Consider the following 24,823-nt stretch of genomic DNA (forward strand, 5'->3'; position numbering starts at 1 on the left):
TGAAATATGTCTGGCTTGGGAGATACTTATTCTACTGATTTCGAGGTGTCTGACTTGAGATTTATTCTACTGGCTCTGCTTTGTCTGGTATCGAACTCTTTCTACTGACTCTGTTGTGTCTGTCTAGTGTGCTTCCACAGTAGAATGAGTCTCGAGTCAGACTCACTTCAATTGATCCTCGAATACTATCACACTCATAAGACTTACTATCATCGAATCTTATACGAAGCTTATTTCAAGACTTTCTCATGGTTCTGAAACATCTAGGCTTGAAAGGGTTAACGAGTGGTCCAGAAATTTGCGGTTTTCGAAATTTGTAAGTTGGCAGCTAACTGGGCGGTTTAATTCGACAAAGTTATTCGCGAAGAGGAAACAGTCGAACAAACAGCTCGGAATGATCGTGAGTGACGCGGTGACCAGAGTTATTCGAATGTTACACCGCAAACCCAAAACAAACGAACGGAAACGAGTCGGTTTGGCAAATAACTGGAATTTCGCCGGTCCCGCGGATTCGATGCGAGCTGATTTTTGTCTCGCGTCACCGTTGTCCAATAGATATCCGTGGTTCGTCACTGTTGCGGTCGTGTCACCGCATTATATCGTTAGCAGTTAAGTCTATCAAATCCCTTCTTTCGTAGCAAATCAAACAACGCCTGTCCTCGCTTGAAGACTGTTCATTAAACGCTTTGATAGTTTCATCGTTGCAGTGATCACTTTACAGACAGTATAGGCATTAAGCAATGCTGAGCCATTAATATCATCACGTAATTTAGCAAATAATGCGTGAACATATTGGTTCTATTCAGTCACTGCTTTTCATTTTTATGAAATTCTGCTTGTTTATGGGATAGCCAAAAATATTCGATTTTTTACGCGCGGATATTCGTATTAAATGGATGAAAACCGCTCCCAAAACCAGGGTGGTAAACCTATTTGGATTAAAACATGGAATACTAACGCGTGTAGAAAAATGGTGTAAACGACGCGGTCACCAAAATGTTGGTCGTTTTTTTTTTTCGCAAATTCCTATGCAAATACTGGAACGCTGAAAAGGGATAAAATAGAATTCTGAATTTTTCTCCGTGTTGCTAAAAAATATTTTCAGCTATTCTGCAAACGTACAAGGTTTCCTCAAGCCTCAGGCATTGACACTTCGGGCTATTCGCTTGTAAATAGGAGCAAAAACTGGCTAGCTCGTCGAGATTTCGTAGGAAGTCATTAGCAGTTCTCTTTACGAGGTTTTTGCTTAACCTCAGAAATGGAGAAAAGGCTTTTGCTTTGCGATGCAGTACGTTAACGCCGATGCGATACGAGTGAACCAGCAGAGGAACGATGCACGTTTGCATAAATTGATCTACGTAGATCCATAAATCGCGGAGCTATCCTCGCGTGAGTCGCGTATCTTTGAAACAGGTTCCAGATAAAAAGGAGCGAATAAACTTAAACGTGAAGTAATAAGTCACAGTCGACAGTAACTCCTTGCCAAACTGTTACACTCTTTCATCCTTGACGTTTTCTCAGCTCCACATAATCGTTCAGTAGCTCGATTTCTTAATTGCTTCGAGTGCAGTAGTTTAGAGGAGCCACGCGACTTCTCCAAACGACTCAATGGGTAGTTTTCGACTGTCGAACGGAACAAGGGAAGAAGAAACTCGGAAGAAACAGCTTTTAAGACGAGGAAAGTTTACAGTGTCCCGGGAAGGGTCGGGAAAGACGGTTACAAACGAGTCTTTTCCAACTTAATGGTCAGAATGTGTTATTCGAGAAGTTGAGAAATACGTACACCGTTTTAATACTGCTCTGTCGCTAACAGCCGAGCAAATTCGTTTACTGTTTTAAGAAAAACCTGTCCAGAGATCGTGCTATGTTCCGCTGAGCAACATAAATGGAAATCAGAGAAGAAAGCCTCTTCTAGATTGCTCCATTGGACAAAGTAGAGTCCAATCAGCTAGCCTGATTTTATCACACTATTCTATCAAGGGTTTTCAACTTCTTCGAAGCTACATGAAAAGAAGAAAATAGAGATAAGAAAACAATATTGAGGCCAAGAAAAAAATATTGGAGACAAGAAAAAAGAAAGGGAGTGGATTCAGAGAAGATCTACAAATATAAAAAGTTCAAGAAATTCTGTCCTGTCCTTCTTCTCTCTATTATCAGAACCAATTAAAAATAAAGTCCAGCAGTGACCAGCAATATTGCAGAAGTTGAGTCGAGTCTATCTGTGATACTTCGTGAATTTATTTCGTAAATATCAAAGTTAACACGAATGTTCATGACATACTGTGTCAGTGAAGTCGACTACGAATAGCACAACTTGCACAAAGTCCTGTAATACGTGCGCGTACACAGACGTGGCCATCATAAGCCTCGAATATCTAATCTATGTCTGATAATCGCGAGTTCATCGACCACGACAGCGCTCTGCAATTACCGCTTGCGTCAGAAACAATCAAGCTTTCTTGTCTCGCAGGATGAATTCACTGGCCGTCCCTGTTATTTTAAAACTCCAGGGGAAAACAGTCTCTAAATTATCGGCTGGTCAACGACTCGAGCACCGAGATCATTGGAAAGGGTTGAACGATGCCATCAAGGAAATTACTCGCGAAAGCAGCTGGTCATCGTGAAACTGCGCGATTTTGTCGCGACTTCGCGTGGAAGTCATCGGTGGTCGTCGAGAGCCAGGAATATCGTGTTAAATTCGCGATAAAGGCCGCCTGTCGGGATGGAAAAAATTATTTCCGCCCGACGATCAATCATATCCGAGGCAGGGTGGTCGTTAGTTCAATGAAAATGACTCGGCGGCGCGCGAACAGGTGCGATCGTGAAACTGGCATACGGATCTACTTTGACCATTGCGTGATCGCAGCCACTTCTCATCCTCCGCCCCTTTAATGTGCCACCATTTATATAATCGTCCTCCTACTCTGCGTCTGTTTCCAACATAATTGCGACAAAACGCTTCGCCATTTTCGCTCGGGAGGAAAAGGGAACAGTTGAACGTCCCCTCCTTTGAGCGAATGAAAAATTCATCGAGTGTTATTTTTCAAACGGTGGCTCCGCGCAGCGTCATCGACATTTTTCGAGGGAAATTCTAGGCTCGAAGAGGATACAGCAGGATTCCCAAGCTTGCCCAATCTTGTTATCTTCCATAAATGTTGGGACAGCGAAACACGGTATGAAAACGATTTCCTCGTTTAGCGCAGTAAAATCGAATCAACATCAGTGCGCGGCCATATATCGTGACGGCATGCAAGCTTCCAGGCAGCCAGGCAGTCGAGGGAGAGCTCAGTTTGTCTCGCTGCATGCCCTGCATAAATGTGCATCGATGCACGCGAGAGAAACTCCACGCTTCGCACGTATCGACACACTGACGCGTTTCACGGGCTAAATGAATTTTGGATTTCGCGTGCGTCACGCGTTCCAATTGTTTATCATATACGCGGTATATACAGGTGCACCGACTGCGTTGGCTTCTCGAATACAATGTGCGCCCGCAGATACAGCCTGCATATTTTATCAAAGCAGAGGAGGAGTTTAGTAGTTTACTATTTATTGAATATTGAACTAGTAGTTCTGAGAAGGGATACCCAGAAGCACGATAAGCATACAAAGAAGGATGTTTCCCTTTTTAAATTAGTGTAAATTTGTAGCAAGACTCAAGCCCCTTGAGAACTGCTTCTGTTATATTTTTCATCTTTTTTGTCACCGATCAGACAAGACTTTGCTTTGATCTTCATTCTCTTCTTTAGAGACAATCGGTTATATTAAATTGTCCACCATCGACAATCGACACTCTCGAGAGTGAAAATATTTCTGAAAACTGGAATTTCTCCCCTGGAATGCGTAGAAGAAAAGGCGACTGTTTTAAAAGCAATTCGATGCACGCGAGGACATTCGCGTGCGGAAAATCTATTTGTCGCAGAGGAAACGAATCGCTGATTCAATCGTGATCCAGGGCTCCCCCGCAGCAAGTTGCTATATCGAGCAAGAGACACGATATAATAGCTCGCTAAATGGTGCATCAGAACTAAAATCAGGACGCAGCGGAGAACGATGAATATCTATGTCAGGCGACGTATTGCAACGTCCTGCATTGCAGGGAGCGCATTCAGCAACCGATGCACAGGGCCTTATCGGCTATCTGTGTTCGCTGGTTACCATTACCGACGACCAAAGCTACCGTTGCGGATTATTTGCTTCTGACGGTGAATTCATCGTGCATCCTCCCTCGACCAATTCGTTCTCGTGGCCCATTCAGGACTCGCGCCCCTTTCTTCGACTTCTGTCGATACGCAACCGGATAGGACACCCCTTTGCGAAGAAGGAAATTTGTCGCGATGCTCACTTGCCAATGAAATTATCCCTCGTGCTGGATAATATCATTATCTGATCGAAGATCATTTGACTGGACTGCAGGTAGAGAAAATGAAGCTTCCAATTATCGAAGGACTCGGTGCAAAAATTAGTCAGCCTCAGTTCTTAGCAAAAATAATCACTTGGGTGGATTATGGTGTACTTTAGAGATGTAGTTTAATCGTGACTTATTTTTCTAATATTGCAAGATTTTCAAAACTGGAGCGGATCAGTTGTTGCACCTAACTCTTGAACTGTTCCATTGATTAGGATCGCCCTGTACATGTCTAAAAAATTTCATTAAAATTGCAATGTTGAGGCACAGATTCGCGACGGAAGCTGTTAATTCTGTTTGCAATTTGCCATTCTCAGCCTTTGAAACGTTCCACGCGATTTCCCTTCTTTCTAACGCGAGCACAAATGCAGCGATGGTATCAATGAATCCAGCGACACGCGAGTTCAACGTCTGCCCTGGAAAATAAAGCGTCAGGGAAGAACGTCACGGTAGGCGGGTATATATCCATCTCAGGCATTGCCATAAATCCCCGCGTGCGCCATAAAGAACTTACTCGTCATTTATCATGCGCTTTCTGTCCAGCAATTCTCGCCACGCCTCGAGAGGAATATCAAACGAACGCTGCTGTCCGGAAGTGCGCGACGTTTCCGAGCCACGGTCCATCTATTTCGTGTCTTTTCACAAATTAATAGAGCTGGTTGCAGGGGTCGGTTCCGGGCTCGGCCAGCTGACTAATTACGTAACAAGCAGCTGGTACGTTTCGTCCTATCGCGCCTGTAAATTCTTTCTCTTTATCGTGCGCATTCTTTATCGTGCCAGCGTAATTTGTACCCGCGGCCACGCGAACAAAAAACTGCCAGACGCGAGAAGTAGAACAGAAACAAGCCTTAAGAGGGGGCTTGTCACGAGCTCGCGAAAAAGAGTAATATCGCGAGTGAGTTGCCAAGCAAACTCGATTATTTAAGAGAAGAGAGGCTCGCGATAAAAAAGGAGAAAGGCAGCGCGTCAGAAGCGTCCTTTCGGAGACGCGATATATGCGAGCGTACGACGCGACCATAAATCGCGGAACACCCGTAAATGCCATCCACTTCATTTTTCATGCTCTCCGTTGTCTCCTGGGAGCCGCGCCGCGCCGCGCCGTGCAGCGCCGTGCAGCGCAAATGGACGGGAGAACGTCCTCGCGCCACTGAATTAGAGAACCACCCACAGTCGTCTACGCTTCTATTCTACAATGGCTACCGCCTATTTTTCTACCTTCCATACCAATTTTTCCTCTGCAATTAGCTTCAGGCATACGTCGTCGACCCTTTCAAAGCTGGAGTCGGACCATTCAATTTCAATGTAGATTAAGTCCCAGATCCGATACTCGATTCTCAAGCTTCACAAAGGCGTGGGTCGTAGACTCCCCTGCACTTTGCCACGCGCAAGGGATGGAATGAAGTCTCTTTGCCTCCAGGCTTGGAATAATGCACTAAATCGTGCGGTTTCGCGGTGTCTTTGAGCCGAAGGCGTATAGGTGGAAAGTCATTCTTCCTGGGGGAGATGTGCAGAGACGAAAGAGTCGGACAAAAGGCATGGACTCGGATTAGAAACGAGGTGGTCGAAACCGACAGGTTCGTGTGTGGAATTTACATGCATAATTGAGGCAGGCAGCTTCGTTACGAACCTACCCACCGCCTAGCCTGTTGATCGCGCCACGATTCCCTCGCGCTCACCCTACTAATTAGTATTTGAAATAACGGCCGAGTATGTACGAGCTGCCGCCTCTGGTTTGCAGCCCGCCGGCGCATTGTATATCGCCCAATTATCTCGTCTCGCTGCCAAGTTCAACTTGTTCTTCGTTAGCGGTGGAGGCGAAACGAGCTGAGCTCTTGGGTAGTCTCGACAGTCTTTTCGGAATCGAAGAGCACATCGTTGCGAAAGCAGGGATGACACAAAGAAGATAATCCCAGTGAAGTTGAGGAGCGAGGCTAGTGATTATAGCTTCGCAAAGTTTTGTACATTGATGTGTGGGTTTGGATATATGGGTGATTTCTGAGTAATTGAAGAGGCGCTTTCTACCTTGAAATCTACTGTAGGCGTTTTAAGTTGGAAGACATTTGGAGAAAAACTACCCTCCGTTTCTGGCCATGAAGTAGAGTAGAAAAATTTTTTCAGTCAAATTCAACTCAGAGACATCAAAATAGAAGCCTTGCCCATTAGAATAAGACCAAGCTCACCTCTCTACGATTTTTTTTCACGGAGTTACAGAAGCTCAAAGATTGACTACTTTTTCGGGCCCTGGAACCCTGTGCGATTCCGAGGCTGGAAAGATTTGTCATTCTGAGCGGCATATCTTGGCGAAAAAAAATCGCAGAGTGCTCGCCAAGGTCTCGTTCGATAGGGGAGGGTTCAGACTACAGTACCCCTCCAGAAAATGTCGTAGAAAAATTTTGTGCAGTTCCTGAGAGTCTTCTGAAGTTGGAAAAGATTCTGAGACAAACAGCACTCTCTTTCTCGGCGTGTCATGGAGAGGAGAAGTTTTTTCGATCAAGTTCAACTCAGGGACTTCAAAGTAGAGGCTTTGCCCTTTAGAATGAGACCAGGCTCGCCTCCTTACGATTTTTTTTCACAAAGTTACAGTAGCTCAAAGATCAACGAGGGTGATCCTTCAATTTTCCGAAATATATATTATTTAATCCTCATATGTATAAAATATTATTTTAGTAGAAGATATAGCTTCTGAAACGACAAGGTTTCAGTAGTTTCAAAGACCTCCAAAAGCTCCTCTGCACACGAAAAGGCTAAAGACTAAAGGATTAACGTTGCTATAATGCAACGTCGTTACAGATAATGTCGCGTGCATATCGCACGCACTCATGCGTACCTATTCCAGGCAATTTGAACGCTCGGTAATTAATGACACTTTACGAGGTTCTCTACAATAGAGAAATTTCCGACGTTCTAAATTAATTGCCTAAAGAAAGTAAGTGGCTCGTTGTCGCAATTTCGAGCAGCAAATGTGCGCTTGTATGGCGGCGTAAAAAAGCAAGAACCGTGAAAATTGTAGAGCCCCTAAACCGCATATCATGAAGGATACCTCATCGGGAAACGCTGCGCGATGAAATAATTGATAAGGGTGGTCGCGTATATTGTATAAGCGGGGGTTGGAGAGTAGACACAGAAGAGGAGGCGAGTCCAACGCAGAATCTCTCGGTAATTAATGGCAGTTAACTTCACCGGTGTGCCAGTAGTCTACGTCAGCTGCACCGGTGTGAGCCAGCGCGAGACGCGTCGTTACGAGACCGTTCGAACAATACAGGGGGAGAGACAGACTTTTCGAGGTATTCTACGACCAGAGCGGATTTCGCACGAGGGATTTTACGGTGAGCCAAGCGGTTCGAAAAATGGCAAGGAAAAGGGGACGGAGACGGGGATGGCTCGAAATTTCCGTGGCTGAAAAAGCAGAGATACGAGGGGGCGAGGGTTAACCGGCTGGAAAAACCCACGCGACCCTTTACAAAACCTTTATTATATCGCCTCTCTGAACCTATTCGACGTTATTAAACGTTTGACGCTCCGAACCCCTTTGACCCTAGCCTCTCTTTCTTGTCCCGTCGATAAAACATGCGAGGGCGAATCCCTGAACTTTGAAGTCTACTAAATAAAAGTAAGAGGCAGGAAGGAATGGAGAGAGAGTTCGCGACGCGTAGGCGAGAGAGCGAACTGATGCGTCGACAATGCTTTGGAAAACGTTAAAAAGGTACTGGAACACGCGTGACCCATTCGAGCAGTTACTCGTTTCACGGTCACTCGGCGCACTTGCAGTTTCGTTCGCGAGGTGAACGTGACAGGCGGAAAATGAAAAAAGTTCGATACAGTTTTCAGGAGATAACGAACGCGATAGCGCAATAAATTAGCGGGAGTCTCGAGCGACAAACAGAGCGGAATCGCTTCCGCGACTTAAGCAGGTTAAAGGAGAGCTGGAGATAGGACGAACCAGAGAAAATACAACTGATTAAGGGGAAACGACTGCCTGAAGATTTTAATTAGGATAACCTCGCGCCACGTTCTGAATTCCGTATTAACGTCCCTTGTCCAGACTTTCCTGGATTGCTTAAAGAGACACCCAGGTAATTTTCCTGCCTCGATAACGCTGAGAAGTTACCCGATATGGAAAAAGATTGAAAAACCACGCAAAGTGCTCCCCCGAGAACAGACAAGAAATTGATATATAAACCAAGCTTCAGCTCACCTCTTTCGCTCCTCAAGGGCCAAGGGTCGTGGCCTCAGCAAAAGAGGATACCTTAAACCAACAAAAAATTCGACACGCTTTTTAATTGCTGCTTCATGCTAGTGGGCGCGAATTTGAAACTTACAGAAGCTTACCTCATCGAAGACTCGCGAGAAGTGTGAAGGAACGACGAAAAGGCGACGCGAACCAGCATCAATGAAATTAAGCGCGAATAACCGAGGACGCAAATAGTTACTTTTGAATTTAAAGTAACTCGTCTTCTTTCTTGAGGTAGAGGGGCAGTGGGAGAGAGACAGTTTGTCGAGGTCGTTCTCGAGCATATTTGTCTTCAGGCTCGTCAAGGGGAGCCAGTCAAAGCGTCGAGGACACGACGGGGATCCTCCTCTTTTTTTCTGTTTTCTCGAGCACGTTACTTCCCATCTCGGCTCGTCATCGGACTCGAGGAGTTCGCGCGCGCCTGGCCGCGCACCTCGTTCATGAATGAAATGCAAATGTCATGGGGAAACGCAGCGGCTCAGAATTCTACGGGTCTTTTTTAATTATCTACCTTGTTTCCTCTCCTCTCGACTCTCTCATTAACTTGTTTCCGCTGTACTCCTAGCGCGAAGAATTCTGTTGAGGCTGGATCGAGACGCGCGAAACCCAACGTCGTTCGATATGGGACGCTTTTACCGTTCTTTGGGGTCGTGGAAAACGATGGGAAAAATTTCCAAGGTGTTTTTACCGAGGAGACAGAGTTTCTGGTTGGAAAGCTTCTTCTATACTTCTTTTTCTTGTGCTTGGGAAATGGACATATTGTGTTACATGGACATATATTTTATACTGGAAATCCTCTGGTGTAAAGATGACAAAAAACGGAGCTTTATCTATCCACGGGTACTAAACCTGATTAATGGCAGTCACAAATAGTATTCTTACGTTAATAAGGGTTATTTATCGTATTTTAAGACAGCTGTGATCTCCAAGAACAGAAGCCTTACGAACCAAGATAATTTTCTGCTACGGTTTCAGATATTTATCATCGACTTTTGTGTGATTTTTTGGGTCCACCAGAAAGGGTATGATGGAAGAGAAAGGAAATCCTTGCTATCGCTACTTCCACTCCGTTGGAAACTCTCATTGGTGCAGCACTGTAGATGAGACAATGATGTAATGTCATTTTACGACGTTCTCGTTAAAAGAAGATCATGTTGGCAAGCCTCTTGTCTTGTGTAGTTATTTTTCGAGGTAGTTATGCCTTCCTAGACATGCTTACCTCACAGAACCAAGAATCCTTACAAGCAATCAAAATTACCCAAATTATTCTAATTCCAAAATACTTTATCTCGTGATATTTTTAACAGAAAAACGTACAGTATCTCTGTGGAAAACGCAGCCCCTTAGGAAAGTCGGTAATTTGCAGTAGTTTAATCATGATTTTTCGTACCGTCTCTTTTATAGCACTCATAGCTTGGAATTGTAAAGGCAGATTCCCCGCATTATACCGAGAATATTTCTGAATACGAGATAGGTAGGGACGAAGCAGGGAGAGGCGGAGGAAAAAGAGAAAAAGGCGAGACTGGGAATAGCAAACCGCGAGAGAAAAGGTAGCGTAAAGCGTACTTAACACGCCGTTATCGTATTATGTTTCGAAAGTGGTACCGCGAGCGCTAAAGGTGGCTAGAAACACGCGGATGCGGCCGTGAAAGGTTAGAGGGTGAGATACCTTTACACCCTGAATAACGTTGGAGCAAGGAGAGGTAATCGATCGATAAAAAGATTCTCCTCTCTCGGCTTCCTCCAGCATCTCGATCCACCTCCTCTCTGGAACACACAAATATTCCTAGTGAAACATTAAACTGATCAACGTGAAAAACTTGGAAACAGATTTTTGAATAGAAATATGACTGGAGGTTGAGTTGGAGATTGTGAATATTTACCGCTTCTGGTCTGACTAAAAATGATCTGCTAGCACTAAAGAAACTCTTTCATTGAAAGTCTCAGGAACGACTATCAATAGTTTTGACGAAGGAGGTATCGACAAGTCAGATAAATGTCGCTCTTTCCAGGAATAGCAAATGCATATCGATTGTGGGTTTGAAAAAGTCAAGAGTTCGACTTGGTCAAGGGAAATGTCAGTGTACGGATCGATCGAATAACTTATTCATTCGGCAATATTTCTGACATTCGCCACGGCGATATTCCAGACATGAGATGAGCGAGATACTCCAATCGTAAAATGGTAACAGGATAAATTGATCGATATCTAAGTCTGCATATAAATTAACATTAATTGTGAGGACTCAGGCAGACAGACGTGGTTCTTAACGTCAAAGTAGATTGCTCCATTCGTGATCAGACAGTCTGCTTCCCGACTGCTCTCGATCTCTTTTAAATAACAACTATTTCCCAGTGTATCCTTTACATAGATTGCGCACTTATTGTTCGCTTTCTATCTTGAATTAATATGATTCGATCAAAAAGCGACTCCACTTGCTAAAAGTGCTCGCAAGGAACAGCTTGTTAGACAGGGAATACCAACGACAGACGCTCTCCATTCGATCTCCTTCCTCGCGGAATGTATACCATTTCTGTACCAAGATGAACAATCAACGTCATCGAACTCGTATCTGTTAATAAATTATATTCTTCAACTTTAACTCTTTAGCTCTCTACAGAAGAAAAACGTTCCTACACGTCTACTGAAAATAAGAAACAATGCAAAACGCAAAAGACTTAATCGAGGAAGGGTTAATACCGAATCTCTCGGCGTTGTAATTTCACCTGCGAAAATATATCGACGAACAGTGAAAGAGCTTCCTCGTGCAGGAAGAAGAAGAGGATGAGAGGCGACAGAGCACAGCAGGGTTCCATAAAAACCAGGACAGAGGGGGAACAATGGCCAGCCTTTTCCGCCATAACGATTGCATTAATTTGTTGGCCCGAATGCTCGAATGAGGCTATCCACGATAGCAGGAACGAGCGTCGCGTGCAGCGTCTCTTATGCCGCTGCGATGTATTGTCAACGCGCCTCCACTGGCGCAACAAAAGCGTCGAGGGTAACCGCATTGCCAGCGTACAGGAAAAAGGGAAGACGTGAGCCGCGGAAAGGGGTGGCGGGACAGGCAGAAAATTCGTACGTTGCTGAGAAATAAAAGGGGAGAAGACGAGAGAAAGAAGACTCGTCGCGAGTGACTTGCATTTTCCTATCTCAAAGGGGTAGGTATTAGAAGTTGCAAGCTCGAAAGCTCCCTGCTATTCGATAGTGGTCCTCGTCGCGTCTCTCGTCGCATCTCCGTCAATTCTTCTTGCTAGGGATTTCCAAGTTTTCCACTTTTCACATTTTTCTGACTTGCTCAGGACACGAGGTCTTTTTCCTTCTCCTTAGGTCGTTTATACAGGGTGTTTCAGATAAAAGAGGGATGCTGGAAACTACTAAAAATAATATTTGATACTTTAAGTATAACTTATATTTTTTTACCGTATTTTTCTTTTTTTATTCTTTCTTCAATTTAAAAAAAAATGCTACCAATCGCCTAGGGCTACTAATTTCACAGTTTCCAAAGTACCCTATCTCTCTGAGACAGCCAGCAGAATGATCGATGAATGGCTGGTTGCGCCGTACAAGGTGTGTCCCTAAATCCAACCGATCTAGCTGTTCTCTGGTCGCAACCGATTATGCCCCTCGATCCGATGCCTCTCGAGAGCTGGATCAAAGTTTCACAGCAGGTTCGATAACTCTCTCCGCCGCATACTCTCGGTCCAGTTTACACGATCGTTACACGAGGCTGCTGCTGCATAATGCATGCACTTTCACATACCGCAATCGCTAGTTTACGATTAATCGACTAGTACCATCTCGTTTATACGATTTTCCCAGTTGCTCGTTGCATCGCGTGTTTTTCTTCAGTGCCAACACATTCTGATGTAGTGAAGCAAAGAAAAAAAAATGATTATCGAATAAAATTGAAGTTACATTGTACACACTAAACTAGATACATCCATGAAACGCTCTCTTTTATAGAGAAAATAATTTAGGAGTAGAAAAAATAAATGTTTCCGCCCGGGATCGAACCGGGGACCTTCCGCGTGTTAGGCGGATGTGATAACCACTACACCACGGAAACATTTTGTTTCTTACGTGACTCTGAGCGAGCCTGAAACGCGTGGGAGCTTATCAGTTGGTTGCGTTACATAGATTGAGGTCAGTGATTAGCATATCGATGTCATTAGCACGCACATTTTCACACCATTCTCAACAGTTAAGATTTATTTCTGAATTACGAGCAAATGTTATCGATGACGGCTCTATAGAGGTAATCGTTGTGCGTGGAATAACGAGAATAAAAATATTGTTGATAACAGTGAAATTTAGTGAAGAGAAAAAAAATGTTTCCGCCCGGGATCGAACCGGGGACCTTCCGCGTGTTAGGCGGATGTGATAACCACTACACCACGGAAACATCTGACGAAGCTTTCACCATTTATCTCAAATCTCGAGATATGGTTACTTCTGAACTGCTAGGACTTTTCCTCTATTTTACATATTTTTATTGGCAACACATCGCTAGACAATAAACAGAAACAAGTATCCAGCAAATCTTCTCTTATTTCGTTCTCTATTTGCAGCGAAAACGGAAATAAAAATCGCAGTCAAACTCTGGGAATAAGACGACCTCTTCTAACAGGCACTCGACATTCTTCTGCTGTGAGAAATGACAAGAGTGGAGGAGGGTCGACCTATTGAGAGCATAAGCAGTAAATACGGTCGCGAGGGTATTTTATGTCGCATGAAATTGAAATGTCACAGACGATGTTTCTGTATTTGATAACAGAGCGCAATAACACAGACGACTGCGCAATAGTGCGCGCGATTGTACAGTCACGGACATGCCACGAGAGACACGCACCTGTCGGCTATCTAATTTTGGCTTGGGACATAAAACGAAGGAAATGGGGTCGCTTAAATAGCTCCTTGTATTCATCCAAAAGTGTCAGTTAAAAAAAAAGTGGGATCGCTTCTCGGTAACACCTGCCTCTACCTTAATTTCAACCAAATAATTGATCATTCAGCTTGTGAATCTCGTCAGAGCTACATAAGCCACGGTTCCTCGAAAGTAATTCCCTTTGGTGGAGCGAAGTTTCCTGCGTAGGGTTGGCGGAAGCGTAGCTCCGTTAATCCATTAAACAAACCTGCATAATCCGTAGTTGTGTCAAGAAGGACCGACTGGCTGCCCTGTTCGACCCTCTAGTCAACGCTAGGCGCTTGAATACGTTCCTATATGCTCAACCCACCAGTCCTCCTATTTCGCTTTAAATATTCACTGTTTAATCTAAACTTTCATCTTATCTTGCCCATTCGAGCTCGGGAATTGGCTGTTGCCTGATTCGATCGAAGTTAGAGCTGTTTCAGGGTTGGCTCTGACCGCCAAATCGTATTTGAGCGGTTCTAATGACCCGCTGTAAAGCATTCGGAGAACTTCGGCGTCGTTTCAAGATTTTACGGACACCTGCAGAGAAAGTCTTCGTAGACGAAATCTCTGAACCATATAACAAGTATTTTCATCGCCTAGAAGATAAATTAGAATTGAAAGATAATTATGAAGTTAAATTCGATCTTTCATTTTTGAACATCCCTCTATCATCTGTTCAGAAATTGCTCGAATTATACCAATGATTACACTTTTTGTGGAACGATAGAGTCTCAGTTAATTTATCGAGTTCTTGCAGAGGCTGTTGTTAGTTTTCCCTTGCGTCTCGTCAACAAGGTGAGAACTCCTAGCTTTCTTCTGAGAAGTTATTCTGTAGAAGATGAGCCATTGAAAGCATCGAGATCAAGGCTACTAAGAAAAGGATCGGCTTAACAAGGAATTATGTCTCTTGCTAGTCGTTCAAAGAGGAAATAAAGTGTCGGTAGAAGTGATCTTACAATGTATTGAAATGGCATATTTGTGACGTTTCCTCGTAGCTACATGAAAATATTGATTAACGCAATGGTTGTGGCGACTGGCGTACACACGGGTCAACGCAAACGGTTTTGCTTAATTAATTAATCGGTAGGCGCCACTTTCGCTAATGAATTTGTTGGCTACTGCAAGAAGCTTGCGTTGATCGCTGCGTTTCCGCGCTAGATAATTCACCATCGAAATGCTCGTTCTCTCAAATGCTACATTAATTATTCCAGAATCAGATGAAAATTTCTAATTCAATTATCGCCACAGCCGACAGGAACTATGTATCAAGGGAGAAAAATAAAGTAAAAGGTAGAATTCTCCATACAAGTGAAACGTCAAGAAGATATTTCGGTCGACATAGTAGAAACAACGCCGCATTTCATAGGGTTATTTGATATTCTGACGTGGAACAGGGGAAAAAAGCAGCCAGAAAAGAATCAGGTCACACGCGGACGGAAATAGATGCACGTACAGCTACAATGCTCACGTCCCGCGAATCTTCTCTAAATAAGAAAATCCATCGGACCGTGCACGACCACAGCATCCGTATTTCTCCACCCTTTTGAATTTATGACCGCCCAAGATGCATCGGGGATAATTCCGTGGGATTATTGATAGGGCGAGATGCACTTTTTCAGTCGATCAATAAACGACGACTGAAAGTAATCTACTTGGAAGTTTACCAGCGTTGAGGAGACAAAGAAAAGCGTTTGTTCATTGAGACACGAGGCGTTTGGTGAAAAAGGGGAAGCTGGGAGGAGGAGGGATGGGGCGAGAACCGTTCCGTTCTGCACTCGGCTGCATACGTCAGATGCATCTACATCGGTTGCCACTTATCGATCTTGACGCGTGCTCTAAAAGCTCGTGGGAAAACTTCTCCGATGGTTGGTTGCAACTCCGTTTGGAAAAATTCGCGCGAGGAACGATTGGATGGAAGAAGGAATCGATCGGCGACGATTTCCTTACCTCAGTTCCTTCATTCTTCATTTTTATCGTATTTATTCTCTAATCTTAGACCGTGTTCAGAAGGATATAAAGCTATTATCGTAACGAGGAGTAACGAAAGACAGAAAAGTTCACGCGATTGATCTTACGAATTTCCTTTCTCCGAAGAGATAGTTTCGAGCATCCTCGACTGAACCATAGGAGAGCTGCAGCTCAATCGAGTTTTCGGTATTACAAACGTTTCCATCCTTGTGTTAACGTTGAACAGGTGCTCGAGAGGAGAACATCTAGCTCGAACCTGGAGTGCGTCATTTACAAGGATGCATCGTTTCGATCCACTGTGCTTATCATGTATGTACAATGTCGAGCAGGGTTGAGAATCTACTTTCAATTGGAGATCATGTGTTCGCTAGTGCTATTGCCCATTTTTCGGCAACTATTTTCATAAATTCTGTTCCTCAGAGGCAAACAGCTTCCCTTGGCTCGATGTAACGACGACAGCGATTGGTTAGCACACTTGTAAAAGTTACATTTCAATAGGAACGCGAAACAGGACAGATATTCAGGAAGATAATTAATAGTCTCGCTGGGTCGGAATAAATGCGCATTAATAAATAACAAATTGGCGGTGTCGATCGATCGATCCTGGCGTTATTATCTGAATTCGAAATGACACCTCTCGTTAATAATGGAGGTTGGTTACGTGACTAAAATAGAAAAATTTGTCGCGAACCAACGGGCAGCGAACAGTGAATAACCATGGAATATAACGAAAGGAGCACTGCGTTCTCTTTGTCGAGTTGTTGCTATCGCCCTCCATGTCCACCATTCGCAATTATCACGGTGTAACGAGGAAATTTGTTTTATTTACAGCCCAAAAAAAAAACGCCTCTCTCCAGAGACTAGACATTTCTGTAAAAGTTCATTAGAGTCTTTATTCTGTCTCAATTTTATAATATCCAAATACAAAATTCATTTGGAAAACATGACAGCCTCCCAAATGAAGTGCCCCTTTCTAATAAATAGTTGTATTGAATGTTAACAACAATTTGATCACGGTCTCAGCGTATTTATCGAGGCAATTATCGTCTTTGCCATTAATTTCCAGTCAATCGGCAAGAGGGCACAATTGCGGGCCAGAGCGATTCTGTCAGGCTTTCGTTTTATTCGCTGCCAGTCATCGCGGTCGAGCGGAATTATCATTGTCCCTCCCGTCGAACAATCATTTTCCTCGAGTGGCTGCCTGCCCGCCGCCCACTCGCCTGCCAACGCGTCAATAAAGGCATTTCCGTTTTCGCGTCGATCTCGTGCAGCAATGCGACGTGCGTTCACCGTTCATTGCAATCTCCCATGACTCTCGAGCCTACCAGCCTGCGGTCGTATTATGCCTGTGTTCGGCTTTGTCGGACCAAACTTGTGTGACGGTTGTTGGTAGAGTGAGATGATGGAGCTGGCGAAGGTGGAAAGAAAAGAAAAAAGACTAGAATAGGAGAAGAGGACGTTTTTGGTCAGACACGTGTCTTAAAAGGATTTCCAGAACCTAATATTTACGATATAGTTATCTAGAAGTATAGTCATCCTTGGAATATGGATTCTATAAAATTTCTCATAAATGCAGATCGAAAAATAAAAAAAAATAGAATTTAGTTCGCGTGTCTAAATAATCGTCGACCAAAGAAAAAGTAGAACAACTTAAAATTGAGATTCCCTTTGGAATTGCTTGCCTTTCGTGGAAGTACAATTCATATTTGACTCGGTTCGTCCATAAATCCTGTAAACGCGAGTGCTTACTAACTCCTAGCGCTTGTTGCGTCGCAGTTTATTCCCAGGGGGTCGAAGGAAAGCACACGCGTTGATGACATTTCACGAAGGAACCAGCGAGCTGCTCTGCGCGCTCGTAAAAACGAACAGTTTACGGCAGCTTTTACGAGTTCGAACGAACGCATCTGCATTTATACGGTCTTGCGTTCGATCGTACGCGTCGTACCTTTCACGGCCAGCTCCCGGCCGTGCATGCACGACCAAGACAAGCGAAAAATCTCCCAGCACGTTTTCATATCGTGCACAGCGTTGGGGCGAGTTTAAAAGGAGAGCAGAGCCGTCACGCGAGCTCTTCGGATGAACTTGTCAGAGGTGAAACGCGCAATCTGGACGTTGGCTCCTAGTTTTTGCCGCTCTGAAACGTATCGTAAATAAGGATAAAGGCGTGTCACGCCCTTAATTCGAATTTCATCGAGGCGCCGCTCGTACTTCGAGCTTCTCTAAACCAGAAACCACATTTGTTTCAACGAGTGTCGTAGAACTGTAGGTGAAGTACGCAGACGAATTGCCCTGGCCGACTTAGCTCGGGAGAAGAGAGTCGCCTGTGCATGTATCCGTGTCATAAGAGTAAAAGGGTCCTAGGTTAACGCGCAGCGAGTACACTTGGTCCCCGTGCGACCCAGCACAACTGTTTTCTTCTGTCGCTCGATGCACCCTCGCATGTGCAGGATCACAGCCTTTGGAGATCTCACGTTTGCTCGCTGCAGCCTCATCGGACCCGAAACTACGGGTAAATATATGATTACGTCTGTCTTTGATCCGACGATGAACCAATTCTTTTCGCCTTCCTTCTCTCCTGTATCTGAATGGATTGATTTCGACGAAGGGAGAGAAAGACGAATCGCAGTTTCGAGAAGCAGCAACCGATCCGTCACGGGAGCCTCTCTCGCGAGACTCGATCCAGGAAAACAAATACGCATCGCCTCGTTTGCGGTTTTCTTTCTCTCTGGAACCAGCGTATCCCATTACCGACAGCTGGCTTCCCTTCCGACAGGGACAAATCAGAGCTGCTTAATTCATTCGTCCCTCTGGAAGCTTTTGAACTGCGCGTTAAGGATCTGCATTGACTGTTTGACTCGAATTCCTGTCAGCACTGGAGCATTGGACTAATAGAGTTGAAGGGCTGAAGGAGAGAGTGCAGGGCGAGCAGAATTATGCAAAAATGATTTGGAAGTTGGACCGAAACGCCATTAGAGACAGGCAGCGTTGTGTCAGCCGTTCCTCGCAAAAAGGAAGGCCGAAGATACGGCAGTCCGGTTCGAGTAATTACGAAAGTTGCAGCCGCGACTTGGGCGTTATTAAAGACGGCCAGGCAGCGTCCCTTAAATCGAAAATTATATCCCAGTCGTCTTTCGACTGTGCGCTCCGGAAGGCACGAATTTATCATCGGAATTTTCAGCCAGATTTTAATTAACCCATCTCGCGTCGCCTTTCCTCGACCTTCTTCTTGCACCGTCGCTAAGTTTCTGATCCTCGAGGCACGCGAAACACAGGCTCCCGGGCTTGTTTAACTTGTCGATGTACTTTAGCGACGTTTAAAACGTTTGACAAACGTAGGAAATCTCGGCATAGCAAATATTTTCCCGAACGTTTCGGGCGAAAGGACCGTCGTCGTTGCGCAAACCACAGTATTTAATTCACATTAACTGGCTTTAGTGAACTGTTGAACCATTATTCAGATGGATCTTGATACTAACGAGCGACTGTGTCAGAGACCATCCATCGAAGCCAGGCGAATTATGATTCGATGAGAGCTAGGATATTTGATCCTTCTGGGATACATGGTACTAGGGGTTATTACACGATAGAGGGTTCAGTTTCTATGGCTTTTGATATACAAAATGTTCAATGACATGAGCCAAGAATTCAGAGTGACGGAATTCTATTTCAGTCCATGTTTCTGAGTCATACATTGTTGAAATGTAATCGAGAATGCGATTCAAGAGCGTGTCTGACACAGTACGGACTTGTACTACTGGAACGCTCCGCTGGACCTCGCTGGCGCTCCCGCAGTAGAACGAGTCCCTAATAAATCAGACACTCCGGTAACTCGAGAACGAAGCCTCAGACACAATTTTGTTATTCTTCCTTTTTGTTTTATTTTGCATTATTACCCTATATATTCACTGTTCTTACAGAGATTGTCTTCCAATTATTCTGAGTGAATAAAATTCTACCCACATTCTCCCTTTCTTGGTCCCTTCTCTACTCTTCTGCCATGATGAAACACTTCCTGTGTCGCTCTGTCACCCACCTGATAAATGTCCACTCGCGGTTCTCGAACGAGCCTCGATCTATTGTCCACGTAGACTATTACGACGACCATCGTTTTACAGTCTCGATGGCGGACGCATCATTTTTTCTAAATATCCCCGCGAACGAGGAACTACTCGTCTATATGGACGCCAGACGCAGACCTATTATAATCCCCGACACGCGCCAAGCATTCGTTGTCATTTATCTCTGACACCATGCACAATACGCGTAATCCTCTTTGCGCTTTCATCCCCCCCTTCCCCTTAATATCGCCCTATTTGACACAAGTTGATATATACTCCTTGCAAGTAGCAGTCGAGAAGAAGAGAATCGCTTATCTTGGCTTCCGTATTATAATGGCGATGCCAGGGAACGCCAGGGAGCGTCTAAAATCGGAGGACGAAGTGAAATCTGAGTCGACGGGAACCGCACGCGTAATACGTGGCATATTTCCTAGAAGTTGGCCAACGTCGAGCTGCTCGAAGTGGCAGAAAGTTAAATAAGAGTCGGTTGGTTCGATGAACCAACATCGTTTCTCTCGGTCGAAAGCTTACTGGTAATTATTCGAGGATTAGACGAGCAGGTAGCGTCTTGTTAAAACGTAGATAGAGGGGCTCGCTCCGTGCCGCGGCGGAAACGGGGATCGCTGCGGAATTATACGAGGATGCTCGGCAACGGTTGGGGAAGTGCAAGTTTGTTAGCGACATGGTGAAACCAGACCACCGCGAGAAGCATTATGCAGATCAGGGAATTCGTATTCCGCTCGTTCGTCGAAGGAATGAAGAAAGGGTTGCTCCTTCTTCGGTCAGTTCGCAGAGATTGTCTTTCGTTTTCGTACCAAACCCTTTTCCTTCTATATCTACGTTTAGAATCTCCTGGAATACTCGTTCAGTTTTCTCTAGACTCAATCAAGAGCCGACTACCTTTTATCTAAGCGCTAATGCTCCAGCCGATTAAGAAACTGCTTCCTCTCGAGGCTCGAGGAAAATCAAGCATTACATATAACTGCACTTTGAACGCTCCTTTCTAATTAGAAGAAACCGACGCCTCTTGACCTTAATCGACGGCTCTGTCGACCGACGAGAACTAATTATTATCCGATTTCCTCGCAAGCTCTATTCTTCGAGTAATGCAGGAAACGTACCTGCAATTCGAGAAACTTTTATATGAAAAACATCGACAGAACTTGAGATGAACAATTGTTGTGAGGCAGAAGCTTTCTCTTTGTTTTTGGGAAACTGCTGCTTGGATGATCGCGAGATGAACGTTAATTAGGCATTTCGTAGCAGAATATTTTAACAATAAACCTCGTTTCTCCATAAAGTTTCCAACATTTCCACCTTTATTACTTGTAGTCGACCCGTCGAGGACAGAGAAGCTCTGAAGGTTACTCGATTTCGTCTCAACTTTAATCGAACACATTCAAAAATTCTACAGATGCACAGTGGTAGCCAGGAATACCACAAATTTTAATCTGGTTAGAAAGCACTTAACGGCTATCTCTGGAGCTCATCCGAGCCCATTGCAGCAAGAGAAGAGCGGTTCTCAGCCCATTTCCTGCTTTCTGCCATCGGACCATGGTCACCGACCAGAGAAGCAGCGTGTATTTTAATCCAGTTACGATGCACTTAACGCCTCTAATGTTCGTTTCTTACCTCGCCTTGCTCGTGAATGTGTCAACGGCTAATTGCAAAAGTTTTGTGTCGAGAAGCAGCATAAAACTTGATCGAAAATTATTAAAAACTTGGGGACTGATCCAATGCCGCGGTACTTGAACTCTAAATATGTTTGAAGATCTTTCCTTTGGGGCTCCCCTTGAATTTACTATTTTCAGTAGAGACTACAGTAGAGACTTCAGTAGAGATCCTACAATCTCTATCAAAGCTGTTGAAATTCCTCTCACTTGAAGATCAAATCGCGCTATTGGACAGTACATTCAATTTCTGCAGCATGTAACAACGAGAATTGCTCTCCACGAAGTATTTCACCGATTCGTCTGCGGTTTGATGGCTGGCTATTAAAACCGCAATAATCTTAAGCGATGACCTTTCATCGCCTGGGTTGCACTCCGTTCTCCTTTCTCTTTGTCGTGGAAGATTTATGACCGGAACATAAACCGACGACTACACGGACTTGCGAAAGCCCGACGTCATTTTCCCTTGAAACACGCTTCCGTCAATCATTTCCGCTGCGGCTGGCTGGAAATTTACCGATAACCCCTTAAAATGGGCATTGTTCGTTAGCGATGGATTGAAATTATTGCTCTGGACGAGCAAGGGGGTTCTACAATATTGGAGAAAATTTACGATCGGCGTATAGAATTTCCATCAAGGTTCTAATCGTCGCTTAGATTTATCTGTATATTCTAAATGTTATTTGTGGGAAAGCTCGACTTTATCGAGACCGCTGTGGTCTACACACAGCGGCAGAAAACTCCTGGATTCTCTGCTACTTGTTGCAAAGAAACATTTACGCGAAAAGTTTCGTCTACTGGGAGAAGAGTCTGATTAAAAACGGGCGATTCTACTTGCTCGAGTTCACCCGAGAAAGTTCTCGGACAAGGATCGTTTGTAATTAAAAACACGCTGGTATCATGTCTGAAGGATCCTCGATGAATTCCCTTGACAATAAATCTTCTACTTCTCTCTACATTCGTCTCACGATTTTCATCAGACGTACAATTGCTCTATCACAGAGTAAGACGAACAGAAGAAGCGATCTATTGCAATTCATTATACCGTGGATCGAAAGGTAAAGCTCGAAGGCCGTTTGACGTGACCTCGTCGAACCTCGGCGTCTCAGAAAACTTGGCTCAGCACTCGGCCACGAGAGCGTTCGAAGATGCTCCTTCGACAGCGCTCTCGGTAACTTCGTAAATTATGCATGACACGGTTTCGCGCGAACGAGCCTCTCGATACAGCCGCTTCTCAAGGAAGAAAGCTTCGAAGAAAAAAGACAGCGTCGAAGAGGGTACGGAAGGAAAAGAGAATAGAGAAGGAGCGGGAAGAAGAAGCTTAAGATTGCTCGGTGTTGTCGAGGATCGAATGTTCCTGGAGACCTTTTAAAATTCACGAGAACACGGTTTGGAACGGATTTCGGCCGATAGAAGCGTCGAGGTACAAAGTAGCCACGCGAACCGGTTCGTAATTTAAAAACACACGGGGTACGCCCGATACCGCCACCTCGGGGCTGGAAATGATCCATCGCGAGGAAGAGCATCGAGATGGAAGTCTCGATTGCGCGGGGGGAAGGATGCAGTTGGCCGAGCGACGAGAAAAGACGACCTCTTCCGGACCCGTTACTCTTAATGGACTTGGAAGAACCGCCGACCGATGAATGGCACTCTCGCGGTACAAATCCTCAAAAGAGAGATGGCATTAAGTGGCCGAAAGGATTTTCACTGTGCTTCAGTCTCGGTGTCTCCGCTGCATGGACTCGACACCAAACTACTCGATGTCTGTAACTATTATTTTAACCACTCTCAAGCAGAGGTGTCTAACCAATTTTTAAACTTTCGAATTTTTCAGATTTTAGATTTCATTTCCATTCTATATTCTGGTCTAAACCTGAATTTCCTTCGGGACCTCACATTTCAATTCGAGATCTTCAATTGGATTTTTGATAAATCATTTTTTACACCTGCTACTCCGCTACTACTTCCTCGAGAAAACGTCGCTTTATTCTTCCTACGTGACCCGTTACAAGCTGTTGTTCGAAGCGAACGAAATATTCCATATACGATTCAGATATGAATATGAAGGACGATTCAGTGTTCGATAGGCGAGTGGGAGTTCGTCATGCATCGGATCCAGGCAGCGTCAAGTTCCGCACGGCTCTCTGCTTGCATGCAAACAGCATATTCCGCGAAGTTGGAATAAACGTGGAAATTGAGTTTACCCCTGCGGAGGTTTCTTCGAGTTGTAGGTGCATGTACGTGCGACTTCAAAATTTAGTTGGCGATTCGTCTAAAATGCGAGGCACACGGAACCAGAACCTTAATCAATCTCATTGTGTCGAAGCTTCTTGTGATTAAATGTGTACCGCGTGACGAATGTAAAAGGTACCTCGGAGCAACTTGCTTTATTGCATTTTTAAGGAACCAAGGATAATTTCATTTATTAATAATCTACTCGAAACCTCGATTAAAGGTGTTTAAAGTATAGGGTTACAGGAAGAAGGGGAACGCTTCGCAGTTGGGTCATTTAAAGTCAGTTGCACACGTCATCGACCTGCAAACGCGCTCGAAGCTTGAGCACATTTATCACCGAATAATTCAACCGTAGTGCACCTAGTATGTTCTCGTCTTACTGTGTTCCAGCTATTTCTCTCGCTAACACCCGATTCGCAGAAAGTAGCCCCGTAACAGTGGTTTAAAGGCTGACGTTTAAATCCCTTCGACTTGGGGAACATCTTGATAGACTTGTGACGTTAAAGCGCGAGTCGAGAGAGGTGGGAAGTTTGGTGAGAGAGGGTCGAATAAATCGTGGCGTGGCGAGCCTCGCCATAAACGCCAGTCGTGTTTCCCTCTCCTTAAGTGCCCTTCAACGTTTAATTCCAGTAGATTTAGCAGAATCCAGCCTATATCTGCTGGATATATATTTCCTCGGGAAGCTACCAATCCTCTCTCTTTCGTGGGAGTTCCATTCAGAAGCCTGGAAAGATTTCCCCTTTCTCTGGCGCGCCGCGGAAATAAATGCGTGATTCACCCTCTCGCCCCGTGCCCTCCTCTCGCCACCTTCTCCGCGGGAACACCGGTGCTCGTATATCAGTTGACTATTCGCTTGTCTGGCTCAGATACGGTTGACGCCACGAAGACTGGCGGAAAATTCCCTTAAACTTTAAGGTACCATTAAGTCGCGTACACAGGAGCTGTCGCTGCCAGACTACAGGCGTATCATCCAATTTATGAAACCAATAAGCAGCTAACTGACGTTCCTGCAGCCTCTACCTCCCTGCCATCGGAATAATTTGCGCCGATAAAAAATTACGATCCACCGTCGCGACCCACCCTCTTTTTCCTCTTCCTCCCTGAAAGGGAGCAAAGTAAATCGACACGGAAGAGAATGTGTTTGGCGTTCATTTCTATCCCGAAGTTCGCGTCGATTCGCCAGCAGTAGGTGCTTTCTGATTTAGGTGAGATCGAGCATCTCGTTCAACCCTTTTAATCGAAGAGTCTGAATTTCCACGTTCCCTAGAGTTTTGTCCCCTCGTTTCAATCACGCCACGCGATTTGTTCGCCGGAGCTTAGCCACGTGAGGAAACAAT

The 24,823-nt window shown here is 44.7% G+C and overlaps 1 protein-coding gene and 2 non-coding genes across 8 annotated transcripts in view; 1 reads left to right on the forward strand and 2 right to left on the reverse strand.

Annotated features, from left to right (window-relative positions):
• LOC143177880 (uncharacterized) overlaps positions 1–24,823 on the forward strand; it is a 71,026-nt gene that overhangs the window by 22,217 nt on the left and 23,986 nt on the right. The gene's annotated exons all lie outside the window — the stretch shown is intronic.
• On the reverse strand, positions 12,637–12,709 carry Trnav-aac (transfer RNA valine (anticodon AAC)). The gene has a single exon. It is a non-coding gene; the product is annotated as a tRNA-Val (tRNA).
• Trnav-aac (transfer RNA valine (anticodon AAC)) lies at positions 12,973–13,045 on the reverse strand. The gene has a single exon. It is a non-coding gene; the product is annotated as a tRNA-Val (tRNA).

Source organism: Calliopsis andreniformis, chromosome 4 (genome assembly GCF_051401765.1).
Source record: "Calliopsis andreniformis isolate RMS-2024a chromosome 4, iyCalAndr_principal, whole genome shotgun sequence".
Lineage (NCBI taxonomy): Eukaryota > Metazoa > Arthropoda > Insecta > Hymenoptera > Andrenidae > Calliopsis > Calliopsis andreniformis.